We start from the raw sequence: 20,532 nt of genomic DNA, 5'->3' as shown, positions 1-20,532 counted from the left end.
TGATTTCAAGTGTTGTTTATTTTGTATTGACGCAGAATGCTCTATCGATTAGTTGGAAATGTTATTAGAATATTAAGTGGCATTTGCTTTGTTTAAAGTAAATAGGCAGTTAATTATTTATAGCTCCGCGATATCGTGTGGCTAGGCTAATATTGACAACGGAAAAACCATTGAATCTTCACAAGAAGTTTTATATTATTCATACTTATTCTAAACACAGATTAAACTCGCTTCATTCAATTTGTTAATACTTAAACTTCTCTTGAACTCTTAGAATCAACATATTCAGATGGGATGCAGTTATTTGAAAGTTATTGAAAACTTTATTTAATACCTTTACGAGTTGACTGATGCCTAATAGCGATTTTGCTAAACGACCTCTAGTAAGTGATTTTGCAAACTATTGCTAGATCGCATTAATCTATGTTTAGGTTATTCTGATAGAAATTGCGACATAAATGAATTTATAAGCGGTTTACCTTCCCACATTTAATTTTATTGCTTCTGTTGCGACACTCCTTTCATCTTGCTAGTAATGTCAGATGTACATACTGCAGGATATTTTCGTAAGCCATAAAGTAAGTAAGCTGTCGCGATCATTAGTTTTGGCCAAGGACAGAACTACGTAAGGCGACAAATTTAAAAATCTCTGATTACGATACTTACTACAATAATCGTAAATAAAATTTTAATGTCAAATAATGAAGCCGTTAGTAAAAGACCAAGACATTAAAATGCAAACATTGTTGAGACTCAGTACCTTGACTAAGCCTACGTTAATTGTATGTTTACGATGCGATCCTATAAAATAATATTACTACAGGATGACCTACTGTTTTATATTTTACTAAATAATGTAAAACATAAGTACCTACATATAGCTACTATGTGAATCCGATATCATTATGACGACAAAACTGATCAGGTAAAAAAACCTGTGATATAAAGATTGAGCGTGATATGATAAACATCTCCCAATCTTTCAAAGAGCTTACTTATATAAAAAACAACAAAAAAAACTGTCCAGTAAGAACTTGTCCTTTCAATAAAATCTCTAAATGGAGTTCCCTGCCTTGTCTTCTTCATAAACCGATTTGGAGGTTTCATGAGACCATAGTACAAAAAGATTTAAAAAATATATAGAAGCTCATTCCCAATGTAGGAAGGCAGATACTACCTATAAAAGTAATAGGGTACCTATAATATTTTTGATGAGGCATTTAGTTCCACCTTTACAAAGCCAGTATAAAGCAGTTAGCAACTTTGTCATTATACGCCTTTACGATTTTTATTAGACATGATGGTATTTATAAGTTTATGGTGTCCATAAAACGATGCGACTGAACTCTTGGATAGTAGCCGTACACAAGTTATGGTCTGATTAATTAATTGCTATAATTTGCTGGTCTACTGCAGTGGTCTTGTTGCTAGCTGCAATGCTGATGAGGTACCGAAACTTCATCTTGATTTTAATTATTTATCTCGCTAAGCCTAAATCATAAAGCACGAAGGCAAACTGTAAAGTTACTTTAATGAAGTATGCAGAAATAATTGAGATAAAAAGCCATTATTGAGCTAAATTTTACTTTATCTACAAGTATCGGATAAGTTTTTCAAAAGCCCGATCTTAAAATTTCATTTTAGGCATATCATTATTAAGGCTGAAAACATCACAAAAGTACCATACCTATCCTATTCTCATCTAAGACTTATCATATAATTGTTAACAGCCAAGCAACTAATTACTGCGCCAGTGGCGTGCAACTCGTGTACTTATTAAAATAATACACTAGTACAAGGTAGCTTAGGATCATTAGATGTTTCCTCAGCATTATGTCTTGTTACATGATCAAGTACACAACTTGTTTTAGCGGCTTTTCTTGTAACTAGGAAGATATAGTTATAAATCTATTGGTTTGCAGTTGGTAGACTTTTTCTCGATGGGTTATCTACTTGTGGTTAGATTCTAAAATCAAATATTTATCTTAAAGGTTTTTTTCTTAAGATGCGTCAGAAGCTAATAGTGCACGGTTCCATAGAGTGGTCATAAGGAAAAGAATTGTCTATATATTCTAAAGACACTCTTTCCAATATTAATAAGTATTAAAAAAGTAATCATTAAGTCACTTCTCAATTACTGTGAACCTATGAATTTAGTTCAGACAGAAAGATATGTGAAACCTTAAGTGGGAAAATAAGGATGTAAGAACCGATCCTTAAATATCGCAGCCTTAATAAGAAACGATGTATAACTAATGCAAAACAGAGTTACACCGAGACGATATTCTTGGAAGAACAGGTCTGCCTAGGTGTTCATTCAAGCATAATTCCAACATTTTATACATTCATCGCACTTCAATATTGATCTAGCACGCTAAATAATTATCTACAACTAATTAGAAATGTGAGATCCGGATTCCTCACTCTAACAAACACTGTTCAACTATTTGTCTGTACAATATTTATTTAAGACAAAAGACATCTTATTCTAGAAGTAATGAGGAAACAAAAATAATTCTCGTTTGTAGATGTAATAACGTCATATAAAAGAGTATGGAATCTGAAAACACGCTGCGCCGATCCCCAAATAAAAGGGGGATAAGACCAGGAGGATGATTATAATGATGAGGTACGCTATACCTAATTTAAGATCTGGGCCCATGAAAACTTAAATTTTAGGGAAATTCACGAAGTCTTATTTCTTGATTAAAATCCTCTATGAATCTTACTACAACGGACCTACACGATGCATATTCCAAAAGATTACAGTGTTCACGATAATTCAAAGCCGCATATATTGACCTATCATTTCACAGGCTGAACAATAAGGCAGCGGTTACACGGTCGTATTAATGGAAGTGCCTGTCAGACACGTTAAGCTTAGGCCTCGCTTTGTTACTAACTTTTCATTAGTCACTTGCAATTAGCTATTTACTTAATTGACGCTATCTAGATACGTGATAGCTTTCGAATAAAGGATGACGGAATTCTGAACGTTCTGCGTTGCCTTTTGATTATGAGATAGTCAGGAATTTAACTGAGTAACTGTCTGTATTAGTGAGACGCGTGACTATGAGGCCTAGGTTTTGTTCTCAGATCGGTTATTATTACAAAAATATTGTTTCGATCTTCGAAGACCAGAGAAGAAGATTGTGTGGTCGATGGCTCGATCTCTGTCCACTCGTAAATACAATACAAATTGATTATTTATTACAGTTTACGGTAAAATATGTCTCAATTGTCTTAATTAGTGAATAAACTTGAAACGGTTAGACTTGCAACGGTTCACTTGCATCAAGGAGATACCGTAACTTTTCAGGATGACCTATTCAGATAAATCAGAATCAATTTGTTCGTCAAGAGCATTACACACTCCAACTTCTATATTGATGGCTGACCACTATAAGAAGACGGGTTTATAATACAGCGATCGGTCATCAGGCCAAGTATAACCGGATAGTGAAAATAATCATAAATACGGCTACATGGATATTGAAATAATAAATGGTGTAGTGAGGAAATCAGTAACCCCTACATCTTTGAACTTTAGAACCACCCAGAGATGTACCCTTTAATGTGATTAAAAAAACTCCGCAATTTTAAATACCTAGGTATATCCTAAAGCATGAGTATTAGGAAACTCATTAAAATCCGAGTTTGATGGAGTAGATAGGTATCAGGAATGTATGTATACATTTATCTAAGTATTCCTATTAAAAAGATCGGCTAAACGACAACATATAGCTCCGTACAAACTGCCTAAAGAAAAAAATGATATCAAAAAGACATTTCGATACACTATGTACAATTAGAACGGGATTAACGCCAATGAGCGTATTGGCAGACCTGTCATACGTTTATCACTTTAGATGATTCTAGATTCAAGATAGAATCGTATGTCATTTAAATTCCGTACAGTCTGTGTTCTCGCATATCTGTGGGATCGCTTCTTGTCATTTTCCGTACTGTCATAACGTATTATATGGAAACTGGTTGCGAGATGTAATGTGCTACATTCGTAATGTGATGTTTATGGATTGTACGTATCGTTTATGTAACATTAATCATAGATATTTGCATGTTTTTATGAAGTGAGGTTTAGAAATGATGATCGTTTTGCGTAAATGATACTAAAAGTGTGATTATTTGAAATATAATTGTTACTTCTTTGTATAAATTAAAGTAGATATCTAATATAAATCATAGATGAAGAAATTGAAAGTCGATATTTCTAATTACAGGTCCCATTAATAACATTGAGCTCATCCGAACGTAACATTAATTAGTACCACCGCTATAAAACTATAGAAAGTGACAGTCCCAATATTTAAAATTGGCAACATTTAAACAAGGTAACCGAAAGTGGTTCAATTTAGTTTTATCAAAATATTCAGACTAAAATGTCAAGGCTTTGTAAAATAATATAAAAATTTTACGTCTTCCATTCCATTTGTTGATCGTAGTAGGATTTGTGAATTAAGTTTGGCAATCAATAATAAATCCTATTAAAGGCTAATGCGTTTTATAGTGAAACGGATAAAATTATCAATTAATTTTAGATTGTCTGACGTCCTTTAATGGCTGAGAACATTATTAGATACTAGCTGGTGCCCGCGATTTCGTCTGCGCAGGTTTAGTATTTCGAACAATATGTTTACAAATTGTAGCCTATGTGTTATTCTGATGTATAAGCTATATTATTGTAAAGTTTCATTAAAATCCATTCAGTAGTTTTTGCGTGAAAGAGTAACAAACATCCATACATACAAACTTTCGCGTTTATAATATTAGTAGGATAAAAATTCGTCATTAATTTCATCAATGCCATTTAATTGTGACAAAAGAGTATTTAACATCTGTAATTATTTATAAGAAGATAATGAGAGACAAGAAGTCTCTTGAGACGCACGTCTCTATCTTATCTGCATAACTTGGCTATCACCGACGCGTGATAAACGCCCGCGACGCTGCTTCATCGGATTATTATTACAATCTATAGCATTGTTAATGCGATCCGATGTTCAATATTTATTACTAAGATGTATCTCTTTAGGATTAAGTTGTTTTATATCAATTTAGTTATAATAAGTCTACACTCACCTTATGCATTCATCTTGCAGGGTTTGGTTTTCAACTGTAACAGAGAATAGACAAAATTAAATAACGTTCTAACTGTATATTTGAATAAAGAACACGAAAAGTAAACATCAATTGCTAATTGAATTTGGAATCTTTTTTCCAAAATCTTTTTTCCGGTGCCTAATTGATTAAAAAGAATAATCTGATCAAATTCGAAACAAAAACGATGAATGGCATTCATCGTTTTTGTTTCGAATTTGGAACGGACTCTGCCTCCTTTCAGATTATTTTTTTTAATCAATTAGGCACCTACTTACTCAAAAAATTGCGCTTGATGAGTTTTTCAATTTCGAATTTATTTGATGGATTATTAAATATATAAAAAAAGTTGTCGGCTTTCCGCAAGCAGCTCAAACCATGTTTTTATTACTTCTGCATAAAAACACATTGTAACTTTATAACAGCTTCTTCAAATAAGTAGTTGACCATCAATCACATGCGTGTCAACAGAGGGCGTGTAAGCAACTCCGCCCATTCAATGGGCATTCATCTCCATTTAGTAAGTACTTACAACGTCGTACGTATAAGTCAGTAACTAGTAAATTATTTACTTTATTAAATAAAATGCTCATCATAATCACCCAACAAAGAATTTCAATATAAGTTAACATAAAGATATTAAGAAATACGAGACTTCGGGCGACACAAATAAAATAATGTGCTATGCGATGTTATAGGCATTTTGCTATTTCATAGACCAAAAAGTCAGAGTCTTCTACGGAACCTTCCGCCCTTGCACGGCTAACGCAAAGCGCGCATTAAAAACAATATGGTTATGTGTTTATGTAGATGTGCCATGTCCCTATTCCATTCGACAAAGCAATACAAAGCAACTCGATTCACTGAAGGCCTCACTGTAAACTTGAAACGCGGAAAATCGGACATATTCTCACGCATTGTCGCAGGGTGGTCTCACAACATACGTCCATTCAGTAAGCATATGTTTATTTATTTGTTTAACTTCGGTTGTACACGATACCACAGCTAAGTAATATGCCGAAACCTTGTAATGTATTAGAACTTTCTTGGTGGGCTCGCTTCGTCACTGAAACGGAACGTAACCGCTAGAATAATAACGTTAGATAAGTTCACGTGCCCATAGTTTACCTTAATGATTGTTATACAAATAAATTAACTTTGAGTATGATTGAGATAAGCTTAAGGGCTATTTGCCAGTGTACACTTGACTAAGAGTAATGAGCTTTTTAAGTTCAGATTACTTAGGTACCTACTATTGCGCACATCTAGGTACAAAACTGTCGTAGGTATGCAACTTTTTAGTCGTTACAGATATCATCAGAATCATTTGAGCAGTATGATATTTAAACCGATAAAAATAATAATTATTAAACATCTGTATTCTAATTACCAACTATGATTTTTTTTTAGAAACCTTGAAATCTCTATTTTATGTGCAGTCGAGGCTCCAGCATTCATTCAGAGTAATATTTTTCTCCTCGCATTTCCTCTATTGTCATTACAAAATATTCACCCAAACAATCACACATTGCATCATTAATACCCACAAACAATAAAGCATCAACAATACACGCATTGCTCGTTCATTCACTTAGGAGCAATTACCCTCGGCCATAGTTCCCTAAGTTCGAACTCTTGAGTGTTACCATTTAAAGATGATATTCGCTAAAACCTTCGTGGTTATGATGAGTGCGATATGGTACGCTGCGTGGCACTGGAGCGTGCTATTAACTGCCCATAGCTACGCTACTTGATTCTTCCTGGTTATGTTTTTAGTTAGGAAATGGCTGCTCATGTTAATAATATTTTTATATATATTAACAGATTGTAGTAATAATAGGATATATAAGAATAGAATAATAGGTAGTGTTTCTGGAATATTTATTTTTAAATTGAGTGATTATAATGCGCTTCATATAACACAATAGGTTGTCCTGATTATTAATCTGTTAATTAGTCTAGAATTAAAAAAAAACACCTAAGGTAAGTCTATTTCTGTATGCAAAGATAAACTTTCTCTTAAAGTCTGCGGTGTTAATATGCATATTCTATTAGTAGACAATAAATTAGAATACAATACAACAACAGGTGTCACTTTATATAAAAAGTCTGCTTGTAACATGCTGTTTTTGACCACCTATGTGAAAAAGGCGCTACTAATGTAAATTATTGGCAAAAATACTTAGTGACTGGTTTATTCAGTACATGATCCTATAAATTATAATATACTAAAGTCTGCAGTTAGCCAATCCACTTAGAGTCTCTAAACAAATTCTAAGTTCCCACAGTTGAGTAAATTCAAAAAACCACAGTGTAATGCAAAGGGCAACGTATCGCAGCTAATATTCTGTAATAAGCATGCTCACCGCGTAGTAATGAGGGTGTATGCTCTACAGTCTACACAGGCGTAGAGCAGAAGAACAACTGCTCGTATTTTAACCTATATTTTTTGTAAAATGTGATATAGTTATCGGCACGAATAATGAGCTCTCGGCGGAAGAGTGGGGATCGCTTTGCGCACTGTACACTTATGGCAATAAACCAATAAATCACTTCTGCGCAGGTGAAGGTCAGGGCTCAATATCCTTGCCGATGATTATACTTATAACCAGTCTAATCAAGGGGTATTGAGTTGCCGGGGTAACTGGGTTGAGGAGATCAGAGTGTCAGTCACTCCTTGTAAAGTACTGGTCCTCAGCTACATCCGGTTAGACTGGAAGCCGACCCCAACATGGTTGGGAAAATGCTCGGGAGATGATGATGAATGTGATACTTATAAAACAAAATTTTGGAACACCAGTTGTTTTATTAAGGCTGGCAGGTGAGGTTGATCAGAATTTTCTTGAAGTTTATCATAGACCAAAGACATTCAATGTAATTCATATGCCATGTAAATATTTTATTCTTCTTATTTATTTTGTTATAGGTTTCAAGCCGGATACTGGATAAACGTACCTACGTAGAGAAGCGGCATTTGTGATATATAAAAGAAAAACTTTAATTTTACAGTTTGTATGCGTTGCGTACTTCCAGGAGTGGCAATATGGTCACGTTCCTGTTAATCTCATGGTTTAAATCGAGAGGCGTCAATTTATGCGTTGTGAGCTGAATCTTAAAGGGTCAAAGTATACCCTAGATTTGTTGATTTTTTTAAAGATTACCATTTTAAATGCCATTTACATAGGTTAAGTAGTTTAGGTCGAGATTGTACGTATGAACTGTGAAGTGATAAGCATGAAAGCTACTGAAGCTTCTTTCTGATAATACTAAAGCAAGAAATTATTTTGACGATTTCTTGACAAACTTGATATAACTGATACTACTGCGTTTTACGATACACGTACCGTCAACCTTCGGTCAAGAGCCCATGTCACCGTCGCGGAACCAAGCATTCACCGTGTTAGGATTTCTACCAATTTACTGCCAACCACTTCAAATCTAAACAATTTTAACTTAAAAACATCTGAGCTTGATAGATTATTATATTATTCTTATAGAAGATCAGTGTATACTTAATCTTTGTGTGTAGACCAGACAATAGGTATCGCCGGAAGTTACTAGTAATCAATATGGACCTTGAGACAAAAATTACTGACTCGGATACATTTGTCAGATTTGCATAATGAATTAATTTACAAATGCATAAACAAACATTTTATTTACACACTTAATAACTTAATAGATTGAAAGTGGTCCTTCTATGTTAATTAGCCATTTAATAGCTGCAACTATCTCGAATGCTAATTAGTTGTAAACGCTTAAGATTTATGCAAACCAATCAATTAGGCTTTATGATTGCAAAGGATTTTAAGGGATGTCATTAGGAGAAAAATGCTTAATATTTTTGAACATAGAACAATTATAGATAAAGCAATTAGCAATTCTAATCTCAAAAAAAAATGTCTAACCAATTTTATTAAGTGCCAGTTATTCGCATTGTTTCCTAACATTCCTTTTGTATTAGCACCTACTTTTCCATCCACGTTTCGCGATAATCTAGCATCTAATCACCAGTACTTATAAGTTTATCATTCGAACCACGGCGTTCCGTGATCCGAATACCATTGATGAGGACTTTCCGTCACACGTATTCTACGCTTGAAAATATTTGGCTAATTGTAAAACAATGATCTCAGTTTAAATGGCGAGACGATGTCGCAATCAATGTGGAGAATCCCGATAAATTATATAATAGACCGAGATATAAAAAAAAAACTACATTATACATATATTTACAATTTTCAAAACAATTTATGGTTGGAAACCAAAGAGCAAGAGATGTTGGAAGATTTACTCATTTAGAAAAGCTTGCAGGCTCAACATATTTGTTGGTTTGTTAAAAGTGTGGTAAACCTAAAGGTGGGTTCTAAGAAATCAAAACCACTGGTAGTCGTGAATTTACATTTCTGTTATCTCATCATAAAAAATAAAGAACATAATTCATTAAACTAGTTTAATTAGGTACTCAAACAAATTACAATGACGATTACGAAATCACAAAAATTGCCTACACTTCCCAAAATTAAAACAGGGGCAGACGAAACAATTATTATCGCATTTAGTATGCGAACTGCGCAGTGACAAAGTCGTGATGTCTGCCGACCCGACTTTTACTTCGTCTTATAACAACTAGACCGTGATTTGTCTAGCTGCACGTTCATTCTACCTCATTTCCATTTCTACGGAACATATGGAATTTTATAATGAGTACCAAGTTTTACTTCCAGTTCGTTTACCTAGTTACTCCATTTTTGAAGAGTTGATAACCGGCCCAGAGTTTTATTATCAACTCAGAACGAAATCATCACCGTATCATTTCCACCCATTCATGACTTATTTGTATGAACCTCTATATTATAACGCGCACTTATCTGAATTGTAACGTAATCGCCTCAAAATGTCGGACAATGTGTCGATTCTCGATACCTGCGACACGGTGACCATCAATTTCCGAGTTGATGTGAGTCCTGGTCGCTATGTAGACAGACAAGCAATTTTCCAACTCAATGCTATGACGCTGTTGTCCTGTAATGGAACTGGTCGTGCCCTTGTTAATGAAACGCATGGTCACCTCGTGTAGCGAAGACAGGCGTTTGTTTCGAGGACAGAGTGGAGGTTATGATATGGGAACTAACAAAGTAGAAGTTCATGAAAAGCAGCGAATCGAATTGCTTGTATAAATGTACCGAGGTGGGAATAAAAGTTTTGATTTATTGTCGTAATAAAATCTTTATAGACAAACAATACCAAAACTTTTGACGACGAATACAAGCTTTATATGTCAGGAAGGTATTTTTTTTAATATTTGAAAGCCCATAAATTAATAGAGAGGATATTCGGCAGCATGAATGACTACAATATGAAAGGAGGGATAGCCAGTTTCCAGGTAAGGGAAATTATTCATGGCGCGTGCGCCGCCGATCGCATACGACTCTGTTGGTGTTGCGAGCATAATCGTAAACGTGATCGCACATTAGCGTTGCCAGTTAAATAAACATGCGAAATATTTATTTATTGCCATGTTATTATAAATTGAATGGAGTTTGTATTTGAAAAGATGGGTACTTCTAATTCATTGATAGACAAAATTATTTAACAGTCTATTATGTTGTCATATAAACTGTGAAGAAATTAAACATACATTTTAACATTGATCTGCTCAACTGAAAACTCTGTAAGTATGAAATACCTTGGCATTCAATAATATGATTCATTATGATGTTGAATTTACTGTTCATAAGTGGATTTTCTACTTAGCTTACTCAGCTTTACCTTTGATCTCCAGCATTATTGTTGAAGTGTTTTATTCGTTTCCAGTTTTCTGTCCACTAAAAAAATAATAAATATTTTCTAGTCAAAGATAAACTTGCGTTTACATGCGGAATTGTAGACTAGGCGTCATTTGACAGACGACGTTATAGATATCGAAAAAAATATGTTGTCTGAAGTAACAACATGCAATTAAGAGGTTAATTTATTGACGTGTTTATTTTGTACACATCATCTTGGTATTCTCTTTAACGCTTTTATGTTTTATGCTGTTATCAAACTTATAACACCTATTCTGAAAATACTTACTAAGCAAAAATACATTATCTTTTAAATAAGTTCCTATAACCCTACTTGGCAATTAGGTAAAAATGGGCACGATATAAATGGCAAAAAATACTTTTAATAGAACATAATAAAGTAATAACGTGTCAAATATCTATAGGTGGGTACCTAACATGGGCGTCAATACTTTTCTCGACGAATTCAGAGAAACATTGCGAAATTGTCATTGTTTCATTAATACGAAGGTTCTTTATAAAGATTCCTCTGAAGAGCGGTCCTATACATCATTGTCCATCCAAGTTATATAATAACATTTTATATCTGTTACGTGATAACGAATCTATTGAATTGAACGAATCTAGTGACGAAGTTGGTCATAAATCATTCTTAGAGGCTTTGCAGTTGTAAAATGTTTTATTTTTATTATCACCAACCTTTTTTTTTCTTCGATTTTGATTTGTTTGAAGATGAAGTGTCAACATGAGGCTAGATGAATCAACAAACCTTAACTAGCTATAGTTCATTATCTTTTGTTAATGCATCGTAACTTTCTTCAGTAAGCTTAGGGACCCTAAAGTTATAATAGAAAATGAAAATCATTTTCCAGCCCATTAATTGTTTAGTCCCACTATAAAATAAGTACCTATTACAAATTAATGACAAATAAGGAACTTATGCGTGCATAAGAGAAGTGTACGTAGCCTCTTATACTAACTGCAAAGTCTTTCAAATGTCGCTCAATCATTTCCAACATCAGCGTCCGATGACTTCACAAAACTGTATGTAAAACAGTATAAAGTAAATCACTCGATCTACATTCCAAGTGGTTACAGAATCTCGCGTGTTATAATAAAGTATTGTCCGTTATCCACTCGTTATGATGCCGTTACCGAATTGACCATAATACGTCCGCCAAACGGCGCGTGCGCGTCAATCTCTCTTAATTAATTTGTCACAACCATCATCGACGGCCATCTTGAAACATTTGAAAATGGAATGGATTTTAACTGATTTAATTGCGATTTTCGAGCATCTTGCAATGCAAGGTTCTGCTTAAAGGAAATGTATAAAGCCCTAAACTAGAACTGTACCTTTGGCGATGGAAATTTGAAATGGAAGCTTGCAAACTAACCGGTAATTCCCCGTTACTTCCCGGATTTGTATTGTCTTAAGGGCATCCGTTTTATGAAACTAAACGAATGTCCAGTTTAATAATCCGTAAGACAAATGACTGGGACTGTTAGACTGTTATAGCAGTTTGGTAGCAACTATGTCAAAGAGACTATAACTCGCGAAATATTTAGGTATGTGCGTACCTAAGTACAGTTTATCGTTCGGTAGCGGTGGTCCAGCCGAGGTGGGGATCGAAACACCTCGTGCGACCGTTATGCCGGCCACATTGGCCGCAGCTAAGTGGTAACGCCTTCTGTACTTCGCAGAGGCGGTACGTAGACCATACTATGTGTTTACAGTTAAGCACATTATATGGGGGGTTTTCATCAGTTTTTGTGTCTACATTAACCTTAATAAGGTCCGGATAATCCGGTCATCGATTAGCGCCTGATGTGCCGTTTCTTACTGACATATAATTTTACCTGTGTAGTCGGAGGATTTTCCGAATTTATGATAAACTTCTGTGTTTTATGACTACCTAATTAGTTGTAAATTATACTAACAGCTTAGTGATTTTGTCATAATTGCGAGGAAGTTGAAGTATACATGACCGTCCGTTGCTAAATTATACTTTTCGAACGACAAAAAACATGGTCTTGTTTATGCTTCATTGTTCAGTCGAATCGTATCGATAGATTCACAGATTTACATTTAGGAGCGTGCGAGTCAGAATGACTATTCTTTCTCCTCGAAAGTGTCCTCAAAAATAAACGAAGCGAAAATAATTCTGGTACAAATTCAACGCATCGAAGAAGTATGTTTGCTGAACACACAAGTCCGGCTAACTTATTGGCTTTATTATTAAAATAATATTGATATTCTGTTATAATAAGGATATCCTAACAGACATGGTTGACTTGAAAAACAAACAGGTTTAATACATAATGATACCACAGACAATATAAAAAAGTTATCAACAGACATCATTAATATGAATGCATTTAAAATAGGCGTTTATAACGAGATTTATACAAATTCAATAATAACAGGATTTCCTAAAATATCCTCAGTTATAGACGGTCAGATCATTTTCCATAAATCGGTAGGCGGAATGTCATAATAGCTTTTCAAACAAAATTATAAGCTAAGCTTCTTAGAGTGCTAAGTGCTGGTTATCTATCCCATAATTTGTGTAACCCTTAGTTATTTAGTGACAGAATCTAGAATATACGATAACTGCCGACCTTGGCAGTGACTACCAGACTTACTCAGCAGAACCTAAAGACAGATTTCATCAACCGCCTAGACTAATGCGACGATTTATATGCAACCCGAATGTCTTGTTGCGTAAAGATCATAATCTTAATCTTTTAATATTTATATTAGTGTAACGTAGTATTCGAATGGCGGATTAATGTCGGTTTTATCAAAGTTCTTCATTTTTTTAATGCTTTAGGCAAGTCTATTTAGGGATCAGAAGCTATTCATAAATTATTATCTCGGAATACGAAACCAGATTCACCTATTAATTGAGATATTAATATCACAAACAAATGAATACCTAATAAAGAGTCGACATTGATACTATTCTTCAGAGTAAAGAAAACAAAGTTAAAACGAAACAAACTGCGCTGAAATATCATTTTAACGTAAAGATCATCTCAATTATACCAAACACACAACAAGACGGATAATAAGCAGAATTAGAATCACAATTATAATGCGCTAACACCACTACGATTGTAGAACACGATAATAATATGCGCATACACATTATAATCAGTGCAGTAATTAATTTTAAATTACATAAAAATGCAAAGACTACCATGGCTCGTTCATAATAGATAGTCACAGTGGTTGAGCTTGTGCGATCGGCTGGAACTGCAAACATTGCTGTAGCTAGGCGGATGACATGTCTATTAATTTTTATTAAATGTTGCAACTTTGTTTTAGTAGTTGCAAGTGTTTTTCTTGCAATTAATGCGATTACTTTTTAATTGTAGATGCTTTTGTAACTTCAATTTTGTAAAATCAATTTAATGTATGTAGTCAGTGTAGTTAATACATTGTTGTTATTAAAATTCATTTTGAGAACAATAGCTATAAGACTATCGAACAGAGTTTTTTGAGTTGATATTTTTGCTTTCTTATTATAGTTCGGCCATTCAGAGAATGCGTTCCTGACACGTCGCGATTGAACTGACGACGTAACTTTGCAATGGCGTTGCAGTTACGATAAAAATATTTTTGCTGGTTGTTTACCGTTTTAACAATTGAGGAGCATTAAAACAACATTATTATATCAATAATCAATGAATGTAGTTACGTCGTCAGTTCAATCGCGACGTGTCAGGAACGCATTCTCTGAATGGCCGAACTATAATCTTTGGGCCAATATCACTAAGACCTTTTCTGTAGAATGCACTATTCAGCGCAATTTCAAATAAATACACTGCAGTTTAAAAAGAACAAGTGTCAAGCCACCTGACAAGATTAAAATAGAAACCACAAACTTTAACATACAAAGAAAGAAACGATGAACATTGTAGCAACATCATTTGGCACCTCACACAAAAGAATACCGCTACAAATTAACGTCTATATCATCCGACCCTTGCTTGTTAACAAAACTTTTCATAAATCAAATTATAGCGATCAACATCGTAACGATGAGATATTGGTATAAAGATTATCGATAAACCACCGATCGATATATTATTTAGAAGCATCGAGTCTGTTATTACAGTTGTCTCATTAAAACTATATGAGGAACAGGCCTAGTCAAATAAGCGCAAGGTTTTTGTTACCTAGTTAGGTAACTGGGTCAATGAACTTTATGAATGCATATCGCCTGAATGATCATCATTACCAGAAGCTGATTATTGGTGATGATATTCAAATAAACCGATATCACCTATGACGTTCGTTTCTGCAAAATCATTAAAATAATACGGTCAATCAATAATTATACCATTCGAGGTATGAAGTTTTTAGATAAATGATATCTAAATTAATATAAGTTTTTATGAAATAAAATTTATACTCTTCATAGATCGATTTATTGCCAAAAACATATTGCGGTTCTGTGAAGACTTTGACGTAAAGATACTTCAAATATATGTAAATTAATTTTAAACTGATATTAACTCATTAACCTTTTAGCGAAACGGATTATTTGCAACTTGCGACATTATCTAATTCTGATGCACTCTGGCCTTTACCCTGGCGCACCATTTTTTTTCCAAATAACGCTAAATTAACCTTTCGTATGACAAAGTTTTACGAAATTTAAATCGATATTCGGTGAATAAGTTTCATTTCAATAAGTACCTATGTGCATTAAGTTATTAATCTCATTAGCCGACGGAGGATCTTATTTGGCTCAGCTTAAATAGTTTTTTTATTATTGATTTCTGACACTTAGACGCGAATATTAGACATTTATATAAAATTACTCTTACGGATTGTATCGCGGTTATATTAATATTATTTATTAATCCCGACATTTCGGATCCTTTACAGCATCCATGGTTACGGGCAGACAGTCTGCCGTAAAAGTCCGTAAAAGTAGTTTTTTTTATGAATCTTTATGTTATATTGATCTAGTTAACATTGATTAGGAGCTTATGGAAACGAAAATGTAAAAACTCTATTTTTCTCTATTATTCTTGAAAAACAATAAACTTTCGACCAATGCTGCATTTTAATGTTTGTGAACTATCTAATTTATTGAAAGATATAATTATGTTAAAGTTGGAATCTGAGTTTTTAAGACTATTTATAAATCGTTAAACGAAAAACCAGTATCTATAGCTTTCTTTTATTGAAATAAGATAGCATTTTTAGATAATTAATTACCACTGCAGTCGATAGACACAACAACTTTCTTAATGCATTTCTAAGTAAATAAATATGAATCAAACCGGTGTCAGATTTACTTTTAATCTCAGGCACATTATGTTAATCTAATACTTAGAAAAATACTGATAAATTGCCATGAGAAATACGTGATAGATATTATGTAAAAGTCTGGATTTATCATAGAACTGCAACATAACGTGTCATCATCATCATCTCACGAGCCTTTTCCCAACTAAGTATGTTGGGGTCGGCTTCCACAATTTGCAACATAATGTGTCAATAAACACATTTTTTTAGAAAGCTATAAGAATAGAATTACTAATTACAATCTAGGCGTCGTGAAATACCGCATCAAAATGTATAGAGCAGTGTGTGCGTCAATTACTCTGGTTAATTATCGAGAGCAGTTCTTTTTGCCTCCGCGTCTTGTGGGAACCTACCGGAACAATATTATCGGAAGCGAGCACGCCGCAACACACATGCATGTGCCGTATGTAATCATATGCACATACACACACAATCTTGTGAACATTGAATATCATTTAAAGGTTCTTAACACTCTCTCTTACACCCTATTTAAAAAAAAAAAACGTTGCATAGTTACGCAACTGTAGAAAAAAAGTTAGTCTAGCGCCAAAAAAGAAAGCTTTCTAGTCAGCCAATCAGTGTTAAAAATAGTTTTTGGTGTAACTTTATGAAGTGTTCCGACCATTTTTAACGTAACTTTCGCAAATGCAAATCGCACCGTGTAGATGTCTAATAGAGAACAAAATGGAAATTAACACTTTCTTCTGTAATAAGTATGTAAATAATAAAATAACGCGATACTTATGATGAGTACTTAAGTTAATTGGATGACGTAATTAAGTCGAGATTAATTATAGATAGCGGATCAATTCAATTAACCGCGTACTAAGAAATATAAGTAATTTAAAAAGCAGTGGCTTACCTAACGCTTCGTTCTTCAGAAGACCGTGTGAACACTTAAATGTAGGAACAATACATCGCAATGTTTACTGATGATAATATTTAAATCAAATTAAAATCTGTTCACATTGATAAAGTCCACTGTTTATATTTTTTTCCATAGACCACTTGGAATTTTTAATTTCAAATTTCGAATGTGGCGCGCATTTTCGGGATGAATAGGGATGTTCTATCAAACTTTACGTGGGCCATCCACGTTTAGTCGATTTTTTTTAACTCGATTATTTCGCAAACACGTGTGTTCCCGGGGAGTGCGCTCGCGAGGTGACTCGCCGGTACCGCGAGTGTCGGATAAATGGCGAGTGGATGCAGAGAGCACCTGTGCGGCTCATCTGCGGACATGTGGTATATTGCACCGGAGCGGTTACACACGGCCGAATTGTTTTACTATTTCTTTTACTTTGGCACCCGCGCCGTTAGAGAATGCTCTTTGTCACAAAAGTAAACGAGAAAATGTTAATACGCTTAGCTGGTATATTTTGTTGCATGAAGTTTCAGAATTGTGTTACAGTATAAATTGAAATAATTATTTTTTTCATTATGTTTCATAAATAAATTCAATTTAAAACCGTTATCTACAACAGTTTTAATGATTTATATAACCCGTAATGTTAACACAAATAACGGTTCAACTGCAATCCAAAATCGTTATTTATTATATTCACTTCCTTATAAGACATGTGTGGGCTCTTTCAAAAATATATATCAGCATTAAAAATAAAATTTCAAAATAAAAGACTGCTTAACACTAGTTTTACATTTAACATAGAAAAGTAATGAATTTTACGAGCAGATTAATTGGTGTGAAAGTTAATTACAATAGCTGTTCGCACTCTAATTTAAATACTATTGTATGTTGTTATTTATTTTATTTGGATTAAGATATAATTACAACTATTAGCGCCGAATATGAAGAAACGCACACTTGCAGGTGATGAAATCATGATAGCTCAATATAAATAACCAATGCAATAAAGTTACGTCTTACGATCAATATTTAATCCAATTAATGTCTATTACTCACAAATTATCAATACTCTACTTGGAGGTCCAATGCAGTTTAAATTGGAATACCTTCTAAATCGTCTATTAAGTAACACTAAATAATTTACACGCCCAATATTTATTATAGACAACAGCCATCTCAATCAGTTTTCTTTTGATGAAATAAACGTGCAGGCGCTAAAAAAAAAAAATTAATAAAATGATAACATTATAATAACCACAGATTACACTATAACTTTAGATTGAACTGAAGAGGTTACATTCCATAAAGAAGTTAAAAAAAAAACTGAATTTTAAAAATGGTTCTATTAATTCGAAATTTAAATCGCGTTTGATGATGATTGATGGCGTCGTATCAATTAACCGGTTTACCAGTATGAAGTAGCATTGTGTCGGGATTATAACTTGGATTGGTACATAGTTATTGGAAGTGCCAACTTTCAATATAAGTTATTAGCGCTTTGTGAAGTTAACTGCCGCGTGTGGGTGTCATATGGAATAGTGATGTTACGTGGTTTGACTTCTTAACCAATAAAGAAGATACTCGTAAATACATACTTTAAAGAGATACTTAATTATATAAGATTTTTTTCCTGTAACAATTTCATCAGTATGAAAATGTAAAACTTCACTAGACTTACAATTTGCTAAGTATGAAACATATTTATGCCTTTGTTAGCGTGATTCTTAGTTATTTACTGTCATAAACAAAAGTTATATCAAGTAAGTAGATATTTTATACTAAGAAATGTTGATACACGAACTCTTATGTGCTATCTATATACGAATTGTCTCCAAAACTGCAGAAGAAAGAAAATGAACAAGTAAATAAACCAAATAAATTATCGATCACCGTTTCACATCACTATTCTTAAGCCATAATAATTTAGTAATGATGAAGGGTTAACCAAAGTCGATTGATTTGTACGAGACGTCAAAAATGATGGATGTTTCAATAGCCGTTGTAATTGCGACAATAATGTATACTTATTGTGAATTTATAGTTTATTTTAGATACCTACGTCGGAGAAAATAACGTCGCGTAAGTTATTTTTATTTGTGGCTATATTTATACGTTACAATATGCTCCGGGAGTCAAATGTCAATTGCTTTTGTCATAATTTAATTATTTCAAATATTTACATGTTTCATTATATTACATTAGTGATACCAAAAAGTCTTGGCAGCGGTGGGATTCGAACCCACGCCTCCGAAGAGACTGGTGCCTTAAACCAGCGCCTTAGACCGCTCGGCCACGCTACCACATGCGGGAACGCTGAAAATAGATGAATAGATTCCCTGCTCTTTTATCTCTCTCTATTTATATCCGACCCCTTTTGTTAACGACAAGCAACTATGTCTGTCGCAATGCATTTAGAACAATGGGGCATAATTGGAAACGTTCGCTCTATCCACTGATTATCGCTATTGTCATTTAGCATACATAAGCATATCATTTAATAAACAAATGAAAACGTTATGAAAATGTAAGCCGGATTTTGTTATCATATGGAAGTTATGAAGTTACCATAAAATATAGAATAGAGCAGGATAAACCCGGAAGTCCTCCTTTAACATCTTCTTCTCGCCATGTTTATTTGGGATCTGCGCAATTTTTGCACGTTCCCATTCCGTCCTGTCAGCTGTCATCCACTGCTTTCTTTTTCATGTCATATTTCAGTATTTTCTTTGATCTTTTTCTCTCCTTTTTTTTTCTTTTTGCAATTCTGTCAAACAATAGGACAAACTGAAACTCTAAGGTGATGTAATTTGTTAGCAGTATGTAAAATACATAATTTTCTATAGAAAGCTGTAAAATGTGGAAGTGTCATTTTTCGAGATTACACCGTACAGTTCTTGTGTTGTCCAGTGAAGTTTTCCAAAATATCATAGTTAAGGCTATAGCGAATTCTGGGTTATCTAGCAAAATAAACATTTTCAACTTTCCAGAAACGGTTACTACAATTCAAGTCAGCTTTTATATAAATGTTAAATAGACAATCTGGCAACCCCTAAAATTCCCGTTATTTCAAAGTGATCGATAAATTACAAACATTGGTTACAATTTGCATAATCTGTTCTACAAATCAGTGCTAACACTATCTTTACGTGCGTCATAAGATGCTCCGATGTGGACGAAAGTGTTACTTACGATTCCTAAGCCTATTCGATTTGATATCAATACTCAATTGATTATCGAGTAAGTGGGTATTGACTTGTAAGTGTTACTTGTTTCGATGTTCTGTCTAGGATTTAGGTTTTGTTTGTTTTGTTTAGTCTGACTCTCTGAGCCTTAAGGTTCTACTTAGATGGTAATCCTTTCATAACTACGTTTATTACGTTTTTTTCCTTCTCTAGTGTAGGTAAGTTTATCTACGCGCATTCAGAAAGTGA

General features: G+C 33.8%; 1 protein-coding gene and 1 non-coding gene across 2 annotated transcripts in view; both read right to left on the bottom strand.

Annotated features, from left to right (window-relative positions):
• Positions 1–17,429, bottom strand: part of LOC124638161 — a 58,743-nt gene extending 41,314 nt beyond the window's left edge. Inside the window, exons 1-2 of the mRNA XM_047175046.1 lie at positions 17,096–17,429; positions 5,101–5,134 (exon numbers count right to left, since the gene is read on the bottom strand). The gene's annotated coding sequence lies outside the window, so the exon portion shown is untranslated. The remainder of the gene's footprint in view (positions 1–5,100; positions 5,135–17,095) is intronic.
• Positions 17,430–19,319: 1,890 nt separating this feature from the next.
• Trnal-aag lies at positions 19,320–19,401 on the bottom strand. Its single transcript has one exon. It is a non-coding gene; the product is annotated as a tRNA-Leu (tRNA).
• Positions 19,402–20,532: the final 1,131 nt, after the last annotated feature.

The sequence above is a fragment of the Helicoverpa zea genome, chromosome 17 (assembly GCF_022581195.2).
Source record: "Helicoverpa zea isolate HzStark_Cry1AcR chromosome 17, ilHelZeax1.1, whole genome shotgun sequence".
Lineage (NCBI taxonomy): Eukaryota > Metazoa > Arthropoda > Insecta > Lepidoptera > Noctuidae > Helicoverpa > Helicoverpa zea.
The sequence above is the reverse complement of the archived record's forward strand: the minus strand, read 5'-3'. Positions and strand labels throughout refer to the sequence as shown.